This window comes from Dama dama, chromosome 29 (genome assembly GCF_033118175.1).
Source record: "Dama dama isolate Ldn47 chromosome 29, ASM3311817v1, whole genome shotgun sequence".
In the NCBI taxonomy this organism is placed as follows: Eukaryota; Metazoa; Chordata; class Mammalia; order Artiodactyla; family Cervidae; genus Dama; species Dama dama.
In genome coordinates this window covers 25,567,359-25,581,701 of record NC_083709.1, presented here as the reverse complement: position 1 = coordinate 25,581,701, position 14,343 = coordinate 25,567,359, and the positions used below count along the sequence as shown (strand labels likewise).

Below are 14,343 nucleotides of genomic sequence, written 5' to 3'. Positions count from 1 at the left end.
TGCTTTTCTAGAATTTCATACAGGCTGAATCTTACAATCTCTTTTGTGTCTGGCTTCTTTCTTCAGCATGATAATATTGATGTTCATTTGTTGTTACACAGATGAGAACTTCATACCTTTTCACTGCTTGAATATTATCTATTGTGTGGTTATGCCATAGTTTGTTTCTATGTTATGGATGGAATTCTGGGTTGTTTCCAGTTTTTGGCTATCATGGATAAAGCTTTCATGACCATTTCTGTGAGTCATTGTACAGACATGTGTTTTTATTTCTTTTGAATAAATATATGGAGTTTAACATTTATATGGCTAAACATTTCTTTTTAAAATTTCTTTATTTATTTTGCTTGCATCTTTTGTGATTTGGTCTATTTTAGCTTCCAATAGGAGAAGGCAATGGCACCCCACTCCAGTACTCTTGCCTGGAAAATACCATGGACGGAGGAATCTGGTAGGCTGCAGTCCATGGGGTCTCTAGGAGTTGGGCACGGCTGAGCAACTTCACTTTCACTTTTCACTTTCATGCATAAGGAGAAGGAAATGGCGACCCACTCCAGTGTTCGTGGCTGGAGAATCCCAGGGACAGAGGAGCCTGGTGGGCTGCCGTCTTTGGGGTAGCACAGGGTCAGACACGACTGAAGCGACTTAGCAGCAGCAGCAGCCTGCAATAAATACCTCCTTGTTTGTAATACAATCATTTGATCAAAGTCATTCTGATAGAAAAGAGCCGTTGTCTAATTTTCTTTTTAGTTGATGTTTAACTTGTTGGGCTCTGGAAGTAGTCCAGACCAATGCAGTTTCTTTTGTAGTGTTGCCTCTATTTCAGGAAACTGAAAACGTGTCTTAATTTATAAGGGGAAAAGCAGAAATACTCTCTGTGGTAAAATTTAGGCAGACAAGAACTAGAGACAGAGGGACAGTTGAGTGTCACAATCATAAGCAAATGAATTGGGTGAAGAGACTTGGTCGGCAAAAGGAGTAAGATGAGCACAGAGACAGGAGACTTAAGTCTCTTGAATAAATACCAAAGTGTAAATGCTGAGCACAGAACAGACTTCATAGTCATGCATCTTCAAGACCTTTCCATCTTTCAAATATGGACAAGATACCAACATGTCACTTTCCCCTGGGTTCTTTAGAAATTCTCCGAGATGATAACTTTTAGGTATAATACTTTCTCATGAAAACAAAGCAGACCTGGGGTCTTTTTTTCTTTCTGGCTGCGCTGGGTCTTCATTGCTATGTGCAGGCTTCCTCTAGTTGCAGCAATCAGGGGGCTACTCTCTACTTGTGGTACGCAGGCTTCTCACTGCATTGTCTTCTCTTGTTGCAGCGCATGGGCTCTGGAGCCTGGGCTTCTGTAGTTGTGGTGTACAGGCTTAGTTGCTCCAGGGTGTATGGGATCTTCCCAGACCAGGGATTGAACCCATGTTCCCTACAACTGGGAGGCAGATTCTTTACCACTGGGCTGCCGGGGAAGTCGCAGTACATTTGTTTCTTAAAAGCACATTATGTTGGATGTTAGAGAATCCTGCCACATCAGAAGGATTGTTCTTGTTTCTATAAAACAGATTTTTTTTCTTTCCTTCTGTTAAATCCAGATATAAACTAGTTCATCTACTGCTTGAAAGCATCTTTTAACATGGTTTTGTAATCAGCATTTGTTTGCCTAAAAGGCATAGTTACTCATACCAGTTCAAGCAGAAATGTACATGGAAGAAATATAAGGCTGTATCACTAAACTAAGGGTAGGAAGTATGGCCAGTTTTCATGGGCAGTGGGCCAGGAGGTGGACAGCCAGTGGGAACTCAGGAGCTCTGTCTCTGAGGCTGCCATTCTCTGAATCTTACTCTGTCTATGTCTCCTTCACTGCGTCTCTATTATAGTACAGTCTGTTCTTTCAGCTGTCATTCCCTGCAAGTCTCCTTCATTCTCTCCTCTCCTGGATGGTTTGATCTGCTGATCCATAGCCTCTACTCCTTTTTTTTTCTTTTTAATATTTTTTGATGTGGACCATTTTTAAAGGCTTTATTGAACTTATTACAATATTGCTCTGTTCTGGGTTTTTGGTGGTGAGGCATGTGGAATCTTAACTCCCTGGCCAGGGGTCAAACCTACACCCCCTGGACTAGTGTTTTAGCCACTGGACCACCAGTAAACTCCCTCTACTCCTTATTAGTGAGGCTTTCTTTGATACCAATTCTGATTTCGACTCTACATAGTCTTTCAGCTTTTCCTGACAATAGTCTATGTGTCTAAGAGTTTAAATTCTCAAGAGAGAAAGAGAGAGAATCCTATTGGTAACAGAGAGACCAACAGGTTAACAGGCATAGAGAAAGCTCTCCATCTTTTGTCCAGTACTATGGCTATAATAGCTCATGGAGTTCTAAGCTGGTCACTTAGCCCTTCCCCTTTAAATAGCGACCAGGAGTTGGGGAACTTAAAGAAGACTTGGGTGTGGCTGGCACAACAGAATGATATGTCCAGTGTGAACAAGCATTTACTTACTGAAAGTGGTAGAAAATCTGTCATAGTAGGCAGCAGTCCTCTAATGCTTCTAGTAGGTAGAAAAGCGGCAGGCCAGTAGACCGGTGTCAAACTATGCAGTTAGTCATACTGCAGACTTTGTAGTCATTTTGAAAGAACATTCTTTCCTCAAGTCTAATTAAAATTGGCTAGATTGCCAATGGCCTGCTAACTGATTTGACTTAAAACAGCTACCATTAATGCATATTGGATAAAGCATAAAGAGTAAGCACAGAGGTGAGTCAATTTAAGGGATAGTGTCTCAGAATCTGCATAGTATTGAAGAAAATATCTGAGTTTGGCCATGTCTGCTACATTGCCATCATCCCATCCAGCATTTTAGGATCCAAGCCATGAACCTGGAGCCTGTATTTTGACTAGTCTAATGTGTCGTAATACTTGGATTTAATGGAAGCCAGCTATCAGCTTTGGCTTACTTTGTCTCTAACTCATCAGGGTGTAAATGGGCTTCAAGGTAATTTTTTAATCTATATGTAAATTAGCTGTTTCTATAACAGCCATAGTGTGAATTTGAGTATTTGCAGACAAGAATAATTGGATGCAAGCAATATTTTGAAAATAATGTCAAGAAATAGGCTGTACAAATGATACATGGCATTCAGTGAATTTGAATATAGGTTATATTAAGACACTTTCAATGAAATTATAGCCACTGAAAATTTTCTGGAGCTGATAATGCATGAAGTATCAGTATAGAACAGAAAGTGAAAATAAGATTTTATTGGAGGTTGTCAAACGATGCTAAAGGTCACATAGTAAAGAGCTTCCATTTGGCAGATTTTTATATAAAATTTGATTGTATTTTACTGAATTAATTTTTTACTTAAATAGTAAAGTGCCTTAAATTTAAAGTGATTAAAACTCTTTGGCTTTTTGATATGAAAATGACATGCTTTATCTATTATTTAAAGCTAAGTTTATTATTCAATAAGCCTGTCTTGTATATCTCTCTGTAGGCAGATGAAAAAACCCTGAAATCTCTATTTTTTTCTTAATTTTGATCAGTGTGAAAGCTGCGTTAGTATTTGATCTCCTAAATCTTCTAATCAATTATTTCTTTTTTAGAGAACAGAGTAGCACAGGGAGATGTTCTGAAGGATGTTAATGAAAGTTGTTATTTAGTTGTTAAGTCGTGTCTTTGGGACCCCCTGGACCATAGGCCACCAGGCTCCTCTCTCCACGGGATTTCCCAGGCAAGAATACTGGAATGGGTTGGCATTTCCTTCTATAGGGGATCTTCCTGATCCAGGGATTGAACCCAGATCTCCTGCATTGCAGGCAGATCCTTTACCTCTGAGCCACTGGTAATAAAAGTTACAGATGTTCAAAATTCATTCGAAAGTTCAGTGAGTATTAGTCTGAAAAGCACAAGGAACACAATAGAAAGCATGAAAAGTACAGAGGGGCTTATCATAACTACCATTTTCCTTTCTCTAACAATTTAGTTAAATGGAAGGTGGAATATTGTCAGAGGCAGTGTCTATACCAAAGTTAACTAGTAACTTCAGACCATACAACTTGAGCTTTTTTAGTTGCAACTGGTTTTAATTCAGTATGCTATGAATTTGTTTCCAAAGGGGGATAAATACATTTGTTAATAACTAGACCATTCAGGTATGACCTAAATCATAATCCTTTCTGATTATACAGTGGCAGTGAGAAATAGATACAAGGGACTAGATGTGATAGACAGAGTGCCTGATGAACTATGGACAGAGGTTCGTGACATTGTACAGGAGACAGGGATCAAGACCATCCCCAAGAAAAAGAAATGCAAAAAAGCAAAATGATTGTCTGAGGAGGCCCTACAAATAGCTGTGGAAAGAAGAGAAGCGAAAAGCAAAGGAGAAAATGAAAGATATACCCATCTGAATGCAGAGTTCCAAAGAGTAGCAAGGAGAGATAAATAACCCTTCCTCAGAGATCAATGCAAAGAAATAGAGGAAAGCAACAGAATGGGAAAGACTAGAGATCTCTTCAAGAAAATTAGAGATACCAAGGGAGCATTTCATGCAAAGATGGGCTCAATAAAAGACAGAAATGGTATGGACCTAACAGAAGCAGAATATTAAGAAGAGGTGGCAAGAATACACAGAAGAACTGTACAAAAAAGATCTTCATGACCCAGATAATCACGATGGTGTGATCACTCACCTAGAGCCAGACATCTTGGAATGTGAAGTCAAGTGGGCCTTAGGAAGCATCACTACAAACAAAGCTAGTGGAGGTGATGGAGTTCCAGTTGAGCTATTTCAAATCCTGAAAGATGATGCTGTGAAAGTGCTGCACTCAATATGCCAGCAACTTTGGAAAACTCAGCAGTGGCCACAGGACTGGAATAGGTCAGTTTTCATTCCAATCCCAAAGAAAGGCAATGCCAAAGAATATTCAAACTACCGCACAATTGCACTCATCTCACACGCTAGTAAAGTGAGGCTCAAAATTCTCCAAGCCAGGCTTCAGCAATATGTGAACCATGAACTTCCAGATGTTCAAGCTGGTTTTAGAAAAGGCAGAGGAACCAGAGACCAAATTGCCAACATCTGCTGGATCATCGAAAAAGCAAGAGAGTTCCAGAAAAACATCAATTTCTGACTTATTGACTATGCCAAAGCCTTTGACTGTGTGGATCACAATAAACTGTGGAAAATTCTGAAAGAGATGGGAATACCAGACCACTTGACCTGCCTCTTGAGAAACCTGTATGCAGGTCAGGAAGCAACAGTTAGAACTGGACATGGAACAACAGACTGGTTCCAAATCGGGAAAGGAGTATGTCAAGGCTGTATATTGTCACCCTGCTTATTTAACTTGTATGCAGAGCACACCATGAGAAACACTGGGCTGGACGAAGCACAAGCTGTAATCAAGATTGCCGGGAGAAATATCAGTAATCTCAGATAATGCAAATGACACCACCCTTATGACAGAAAGTGAAGAAGACCTAAAAAGCCTCTTGAAGAAAGTGAAAGACGAGAGTGAAAAAGTCGGCTTAAAGCTCAACATTCAGAAGAGTAAGATCATGGCATCTGGTCCCATCACTTCATGGCAAATAGATGGAGAAACAGTGGCAACAGTAGCTGACTTTATTTTTTTGGGCTCCAAACTCACTGCAGATGGTGACTGCAGCCATGAAATTAAAAGATGCCTACTACTTGGAAGGAAAGTTATGACCAACCTAGATAGAATATTAAAAAGCAGAGATATTACTTTGCCAACGAAGGTCCATCTAGTCAAGGCTATGGTTTTTCCAGTGGTCATGTATGGATGTGAGAGTTGGACTATAAGGAAAGCTGAGCACCGAAGAATTGATGCTTTTGAACTGTGGTGCTGGAGAAGACTCTTGAGAGTCCCTTGGACTGCAAGAAGATCCAACCAGTCCATCCTAAAGGAGATCAGTCCTGGGTGTTCATTGGAAGGACTGATGCTGAAGCTGAAACTCCAATACTTTGGCCACCTCATGCGAAGAGTTGACTCATTGGAAAAGACCCTGATGCTGGGAGGGATTGGGGGCAGGAGGAGGAGGGGACGACAGAGGATGAGATGGCTGGATGGAATTACCGACTCGATGGAAATGGGTTTGGGTAAACTCCGGGAGTTGGTGATGGACAGGGAGGCCTGGTGTGCTGCGGTTCATGGGGTCGCAAAGAGTTGGACAGGACTGAGCGACTGAACTGAACTGACTGTACCTATCAAATTACTATTTTGATTGTCCAGAGATGTTAAACAGCCTTGTTCTTAAAATATCAACTCAAAGGATTTTAAACATTCTTACTTTATTTGTATTTGTATAACCCCCTGGCGTTTAACTACCATGCTGGATGATCCTCACTGTGAAGCGACTCTCATGAAATTGTATTCTTGCTGGGAAATGATTTTATTGCCTAAGAAAATGAATGTGCAGAGACCAGTGAGCTGTGTCCACTGATGGACTGTAATTTGCAGACTGTGATGTCAAAGCAGATTTGAGATTTGTGACCACCGTTGGGGATTGCACTGGTCTACCCTTCTGTGGCAGCAGTGAACCATGCAATTTCATTCCACGTTTTGCACACATTAGTTTACATAGTCATATATGGAGAGCTTTCATGAGCACAGGAAATATTAACAAGGAATAATGTGTTGGCTCTGCATGTTTCATTACAGTCCTGTTGGCACTGAAATGTTTTTATCCGCTGTCCAGAAGGAGCAATTGTATCCCATTCCATCAAAAGACTGATAAAGGGGATGTTTACTACTGCCCGAAACTGGTTACTACGGGGTACAAAACAGTAGCTATTATTATTACTGAACCTACTGTCAATGTTTTTTGATGACTTTGCCTTAAAAATAGAATGTGTTTTTTGTTGACTTGTGCACTATGAAGTTCTCTGTCTTTGACAGTTCAAAACAGTTGGATGTAAACCAAATTGATTTGGTTACCTTTTGAGGAAAGAGGCATTGCTGCATAGGTTTTTTTTTGTGTGTGTGCTCATAGTTTGGAAGATAGCCTGCTGGTTTTGGAAGCCACATTCCTTCCCGAACCTTTGTGAGCCCAGGTCCCCCAGGAAATAGTAATGCTGATGGAAGGCAGAATTTTGCCCCTGTCCTCCTGTGAACCCTACCCTCTGATGGCCTGCTCTGGGTTATGTTATATTAAATGGCAAAAGGGGCTTTGCTGATGTAGTTCAAAAAATAAACTCAAAATGGATTAAAGATCTAAATGTAAGACCAGAAACTATAAAACTCCTAGAGGAGAACATAGGCAAAACACTCTCCGACATAAATCACAGCAAGATCCTCTATGACCCACCTCCCAGAATATTGGAAATAAAAGCAAAACTAAACAAATGGGACCTAATGAAACTTAAAAGCTTTTGCACTACAAAGGAAACTATAAGTAAGGTGAAAAGACAGCCCTCAGATTGGGAGAAAATAATAGCAAATGAAGAAACAGACAAAGGATTAATCTCAAAAATATACAAGCAACTCCTGCAGCTCAATTCCAGAAAAATAAATGACCCAATCAAAAAATGGGCCAAAGAACTAAACAGACATTTCTCCAAAGAAGACATACAGATGGCTAACAAACACATGAAAAGATGCTCAACATCACTCATTATTAGAGAAATGCAAATCAAAACCACAATGAGGTACCATTACACGCCAGTCAGGATGGCTGCTATCCAAAAGTCTACAAGCAATAAATGCTGGAGAGGGTGTGGAGAAAAGGGAACCCTCTTACACTGTTGGTGGGAATGCAAACTAGTACAGCCGCTATGGAAAACAGTGTGGAGATTTCTTAAAAAACTGGAAATAGAACTGCCATATGACCCAGCAATCCCACTTCTGGGCATACACACTGAGGAAACCAGATCTGAAAGAGACACGTGCACCCCAATGTTCATCGCAGCACTGTTTATAATAGCCAGGACATGGAAGCAACCTAGATGCCCATCAGCAGATGAATGGATAAGGAAGCTGTGGTACATATACACCATGGAATATTACTCAGCCGTTAAAAAGAATTCATTTGAACCAGTTCTAATGAGATGGATGAAACTGGAGCCCCTTATACAGAGTGAAGTAAGCCAGAAAGATAAAGAACGTTATAGCATACTAACACATATATATGGAATTTAGAAAGATGGTAACGATAACCCTATATGCAAAACAGAAAAAGAGACACAGAAATACAGAACAGACTTTTGAACTTTGTGGGAGAAGGTGAGGGTGGGATATTTCAAAAGAACAGCATGTATACTATCTATGGTGAAACAGATCACCAGCCCAGGTGGGATGCATGAGACAAGTGCTCGGGCCTGGTGCACTGGGAAGACCCAGAGGAATCGGGTGGAGAGGGAGGTGGGAGGGGGGATCGGGATGGGGAATACGTGTAAATCCATGGGGAAAAAAAAAAAAAAAGAAAGTGAAGTTGCTCAGTTGTGTCCGACTCTTTGCGACCCCATGGACTGTAGTCTGTAGACTGTAACCAGGCTCCTCTGTCCATGGGATTTCCCAGGCAAGAACACTGGAGTGGGTTGCCATTTCTTCTCCAGGAGATCTTCCCGACCCAGGGATTGAACCGGGTCTCCCGCATTGTAGGCAGACGCTTTACAGTCTGAGCCACCAGGGGAGTTCCCTGACCCTAAGATGGGAAGGTTATCCTCAGTTATCCAGGCAGGTTCAATCTAATCCAGCAAGGCTTGAAAAGTAGAAAACTTTCTGGAAAACTTGCTGGAGTCAGAGAGATAGGTGGCATAAGAAGAGATCTGACCCGCTTAAAGCATCACGAGGACTACTGCCTTTGCTGGAGGAGACCACATGGAGAGCTAGAGGAAGGATGGCAGCTCTTAGGGGCAGAAGCTACCCTCCTTACTTGTGTCCCCAGGATGACACCAGCAAAGAAATGTGAACGTCAGTCCTGCAACTGCGAGAAACTGAATCTGGCCAACAACGTGAGTGTGCTTGGGAGCAGATTCTTCCCCGGCACCTTGACTAAGGAGCGGCCCTACCAACACATTGATTTTGGTACTGTGAGACCCTCAGGAGCAGATCCAGCCCAGTCCACCTAGATCTTTGACCTTTAGAAACTGTACAATAATATATTTTCATTGTTTTAAGTCATTAAGTTTGTGATAAATTGTTACTGCCTCAACAGGAAACTAATACAATGTCCATCCCTAAGATCCCCAGATATAGGTCTGGTATTTCTGTTGCAGGGAAAAGCCAGTTCTGACTCCACGTTGAAACTGTTTCTTTGACTTGCTTTCTGTTACTTTTGTTATTATAGTCATAGGTAATGATCTGCTTCAGAGAATCCTGCCCCTCTGCCTGACTGTTAAAGTAAAGTGCCTTTGTTCAGGGCCCTGTCTACCTGTGGAGGGCAGGAGGGAAGAACTTAACACATCCCCTGCCCATAGCTTGTGGTTCTAGGAGATATTTGCAAGATTAATGGCCTTTTTATAATACTTTGTTTCCTCACTCTCTCCTTTTCTGTTCTATCAAAGAACCTGGCATCCAGACCTTGATAAGTTGGTTATTTTGAGACATTAGTCAGACATCTTTTCTGTTAACTGGGTTCTGAATAAAGTCATATTCCTTTCTTCAACACCTCGTCTCTCAGATTTATTGGCCTGAAGTGAGGCAAGCAGAGTGAGATTGGACTCGGGAACATTTCCACTGGTCAGATTTCATCTATTAATACTTCTCTGGTGGTGTATTCCTTGCCATTTAAATTCAATTCGTGTAACTCCTGGTCCATCCTGTGATTTGATATAACATCTGTTAGTATCCTGTAACTTCTAGGATACATACAAGATTCCTGTAACACCTGTAATAGCCTATACCTTCTTTGGTACACACAAAATGAGTCTACACAGGTAGAAAGTGTGGTTGGGGAAACCACTTATCTAATCCAAGTAATCTGTATCTCTAGAAAATGATGAAATTATATCAAAATCTATTTTTAAAACATGCTAAGTATCTCCTTCCTACCTTCATACTTTCTGCTGATAGCCTCCTTCCCTCTGAGCAATTGATTTTTAGTTGTATGCAGTTTAGATTTAGAAAACTGAAATTTGTCATATGAGACCATAATGTTAGGCTACTTCAAGGTTGTCATTAACAAACTCAAACACTACTTACTCAACAGAGAATTGCCTCTCCTTGGTCCACTCTAGCTCAGAGAGCAAATTAACTCATTTGTTTTCTCAGAAATTTGCTTCTGAAGTTAGATGGGAAGAATATGAGTTTACAGCTGAGTTAACTACAGCTATGAGAGCCCTTTCCATTAATTGCTGGCTCTTGCAGGAAGTGTGTTATAGCCATTACTTCATTTCCTTTGCCAATTTTTGAAAACACCCAGAGGTTTAATAAGTGAAATGTGCCTTTGCATTCTGAAATAAATAAGCAGGACAGCCAATTAAGGATACATGCATATGAATCAAATTTTTCTTCAACATTTGTGCTTGAGGGAAGAAAAATGATGTAGAGGGCACTTGTATAATTTCCCACAAAATGGGTGGGGTCGGGAGGTTCACTGGATTAAGACTGACTACTCATTTTCCACTCCGGTGTTCTTGCCTGGAGAATCCCATGGACAAAGGAGCCTGGTGGGCTACAGTCCATGGGGTCGCAAAGAGTCAGACACGACTGAGCAACTAATGCACACACACACACACACACACACACTCATTTCCTTAGCTTTGAAGTCACAGAGCTGGGCTTGAATCCCAGTTCCATCATTTACTGACTTTGCGAGGTTGAGTGACTTACTTAGCTTCTCTGATCTTCAGTTTTCTCATCTTCGCGATGGAAATAATATTACATACCTTGAATCTTTAAAGTACTTGGCACAGTGCTCGCTTCGGCAGCACATATACTAAAATTGGAACGATACAGAGAAGATTAGCATGGCCCCTGCGCAAGGATGACACGCAAATTTGTGAAGCGTTCCATATTTTTATGGAAGCAACCTAGATGCCCATCAGCAGATGAATGGATAAGGAAGCTGTGGTACATATACACCATGGAATATTTCTCAGCCATTAAAAAGAATTCATTTGAACCAGTCCTAATGAGATGGATGAAGCTGGAGCCCCTTATACAGAGTGAAGTAAGCCAGAAAGATAAAGAACATTACAGCATACTAACACATATATATGGAATTTAGAAAGATGGTAACGATAACCCTATATGCAAAACAGAAAAAGAGACACAGAAGTACAGAACAGACTTTTGAACTCTGTGGGAGAAGGTGAGGGTGGGATATTTCAAAAGAACAGCATGTATACTATCTATGGTGAAACAGATCACCAGCCCAGGTGGGATGCATGAGACAAGTGCTCCAGCCTGGTGCACTGGGAGGACCCAGGGGAATCGGGTGGAGAGGGAGTTGGGAGCGGGGATCGGGATGGGGAATACATGTAAATCCATGGCTGATTCATATCAATGTATGACAAAACCCACTGAAATGTTGTGAAGTGATTGGCCTCCAACTAATTAAAAAAAAAAAAAATTAAAAAAAAAAAAATTACTTGGCACAGTTCTCCCAAATGACCCTCAATAGTGGTGCTTTCAATCAAGACAATTCAAAGTTCTTTTCTAGTTCTCTGCACACAGCACGTTCTATGTAAAATTTTAAGCAGGTAGAAATCTCAGTTCATTTCTCCCCCTAAGCATGGTGAAGCACGGTTAAAGGTTTTCTATACCTCTCAAAAAGAAAAAGGATGACAAAATAAAATAGACAAGAGAGAAGGGATGTACAAAAGGAAAGGAGCATGACAAGGACAGGTTGTACATGGAAACTATCCTGTATAAGCTCTCGGAACTTATATCACTGACGTTTAAATATCACTGACATTTAAATATCACTGTCGTTTGTTCCCTAGAGCCAAATTATTTTGAAAAGTCTTTAAATATATTTTTTAAATGTTTTTTTTTTTCCAGGCACTGGCTATTGACATGTTAACATCATATCTTTCAAGTCAAATGTCAGTCTTGAATCTGAAGTTATTTCTTGTGCATCTGAGAATAGAAATTGAACTTCTAATGTGCTATGTTTATGGTGGTAGTAGGGCATGTCAAGACAGGTCTGAACATAAAAGAAATTATCGTTTCACCTTTTCTGAGAATCTCAGAGAACTGTCTTCTTAAATAGAGTGCTAATCTTTTCCCTATGATAGAAAGTTACATTATAAAAAAAATTCCGTATCTTAAAACCTACCTTCCTTCTCTGCTTAGATATCCATCCTGCCAGCAGCCCTGTGGGCATTTATTCTGTATCTTAGTGGAGGGTGTTATGCTGATCATTTTAGGTGAAGAAGAAAACAAAGACACTGTCTTTTAAACAATAGTTTGTCAGAAAAAAAGTATTTTTTCTCTTTAAAAATAACTTAAAATATGAATCTCAGGTGAATTTTTCTTAGCTGGCAGAGAGGATATGTTAAGCTGTTTGCAATAAATAAAAGACATTCTTTAATATAAGGCGGAAAGCCTTTCCATGTCAGAAGTACTGACCCTAGAGTCACAAGTCATAAAAACCCAGAGTGAAAGTCATCCGTTGTGTCTGAGTCTCTGTGACCCCATGGACTGTAGCCCGCTAGGTTCTTCTGTCCTTGGAGATTGTCCAGGCAAGGATACCAGATGGAGTGCCATGCCCCCACTCAGGGGATCTTCCCAACCCACAGACAGAACCCAGGTCTGTTTTGCAGGCAGATTCTTTATTGTCTGAGCCTCCAGGGAAGACCTTAAAAACCCAGAATCCACCCTCAGTCCCCTATCTCACTCACCCCACACACTCAGCGTCGTTGAGTTCTACGTCTTCTTCCTCTCTGTTCAGTCTTTTTCATTCTGCAGCTCCGCGTCCTCCGTTTCCTCCTGCCTAGACTTTGCAGGTCTTCTAACTGGTTTCCCTGTTGCCAGTGTTACCGCTGCCCCTCCTGCCGCCACCGCAGTTCACCTCTGTGGTCCTGTGAATGTGATCTCTCTGAAGCCAATCAGATCAGGTTGCTTGCCTACTTGACTGCTGACCAATTTCTATTGCTTAGAGAATGAAGACCAAACTTATTGCTTTGCTGTGTCAGGAGCTCATGGTCTGGCCTTTGGCCATTTCTCTTTTTTTGACCCCATCCTCAAGCCCTGCACCCCAGCTCCAACTTGCTATTTCCAGCATCTATCTGACTGTTTCATTCTCTGTATCTTGGCTCTATCTGTTTTGATTAATCCCCCACACCCCGATTTTCCTTATAAACCTGCGTCCTCTAGACTGAGCTCAGTACTAACTCTCTTGACTCTCCCTGCCCCGCCCACATAGACCTGACTTCCCCCCACTTCCAGTCTCCTCTATATTCTGTAGAGACCTCTGGCCACAGTGCCCACCATATGTTTTTGCATTTGTTTCGAGTGACCGTTTCCCAGTTCTGGGCTTAATCTAATTGAGATTAAAACTTCATCTTATCTGGCAAGTAGTAATGTGCTTGGCATCTGGCATGCACTTATTACATGTTTGTGGAAAGGAGGAAGGAATGGAAAGATCTGGATGGAACTCTATGCTTGCCAGCTATAAGAATTCTGAGAAGGCATGTAATGTTTCTGAGTTTAGTTTTACTCACCTGTAAAGTGACAGTAATGTTGTCACCCCTTTCATTGAACTTAAAACCCTTCATACATCGCCTGTTAGTCCCAGCTTTAAACACCATCTGCGCTCTGCTTTCCTCTGTGACCTCATTTCAGACCTCTACCTGCTTCTTTCCCAGTTTTTTTCAGAGGAATTTACCTTCTGCAAGTTTCCGGAGTATGCCAAGCTCTTTGTCCACCCTGCACAGCCCCCTCGCACACATCATCTTTATTCTTGCTGATTTCTCTGAATGCCAGGTGCTGCCCCAGCCTCTCCTGGGCTGTCTTTCTCATCAAACAGCACCTCCTCAGAGGGGCCTTGACTCATCCCCTCTCTAGAGTAGGGCTTTCTGTGTATGTCTGCTTATTTGCTTCACTTTATAGTATTCTTGTTTTTTTCTTTATCTGTTACTCTGTACTTACCATAAGGTCTTTGTTTACTCTTTTTTCCTCTTTTTTTGGTTGTATTTCCTTCCCACTGTAATTTCAACTTCAGGTGGAAGGCAACGATCTTTTGTCCTGTTTGCCATTTCTTTCCTAGGGCCTGACACAGAGCTGGTTCCTTAAGTACTGATTCACGAACCAATCTCCAAGGGTGATTTTCGAAGATCAGGTACAGTATGTGAGTCAAGTTTATAAAGCAGAAGCTCTATACAAATGTGAAGCATGGTTGTTATCACAACTGGAACAGACATAGGG

General features: G+C 41.2%; 1 non-coding gene across 1 annotated transcript; it reads left to right on the top strand.

Annotated features, from left to right (window-relative positions):
- Positions 1 to 10,885: 10,885 nt before the first annotated feature.
- LOC133049028 (U6 spliceosomal RNA) lies at positions 10,886 to 10,992 on the top strand. The gene has a single exon (XR_009691187.1). It is a non-coding gene; the product is annotated as a U6 spliceosomal RNA (small nuclear RNA).
- Positions 10,993 to 14,343: the final 3,351 nt, after the last annotated feature.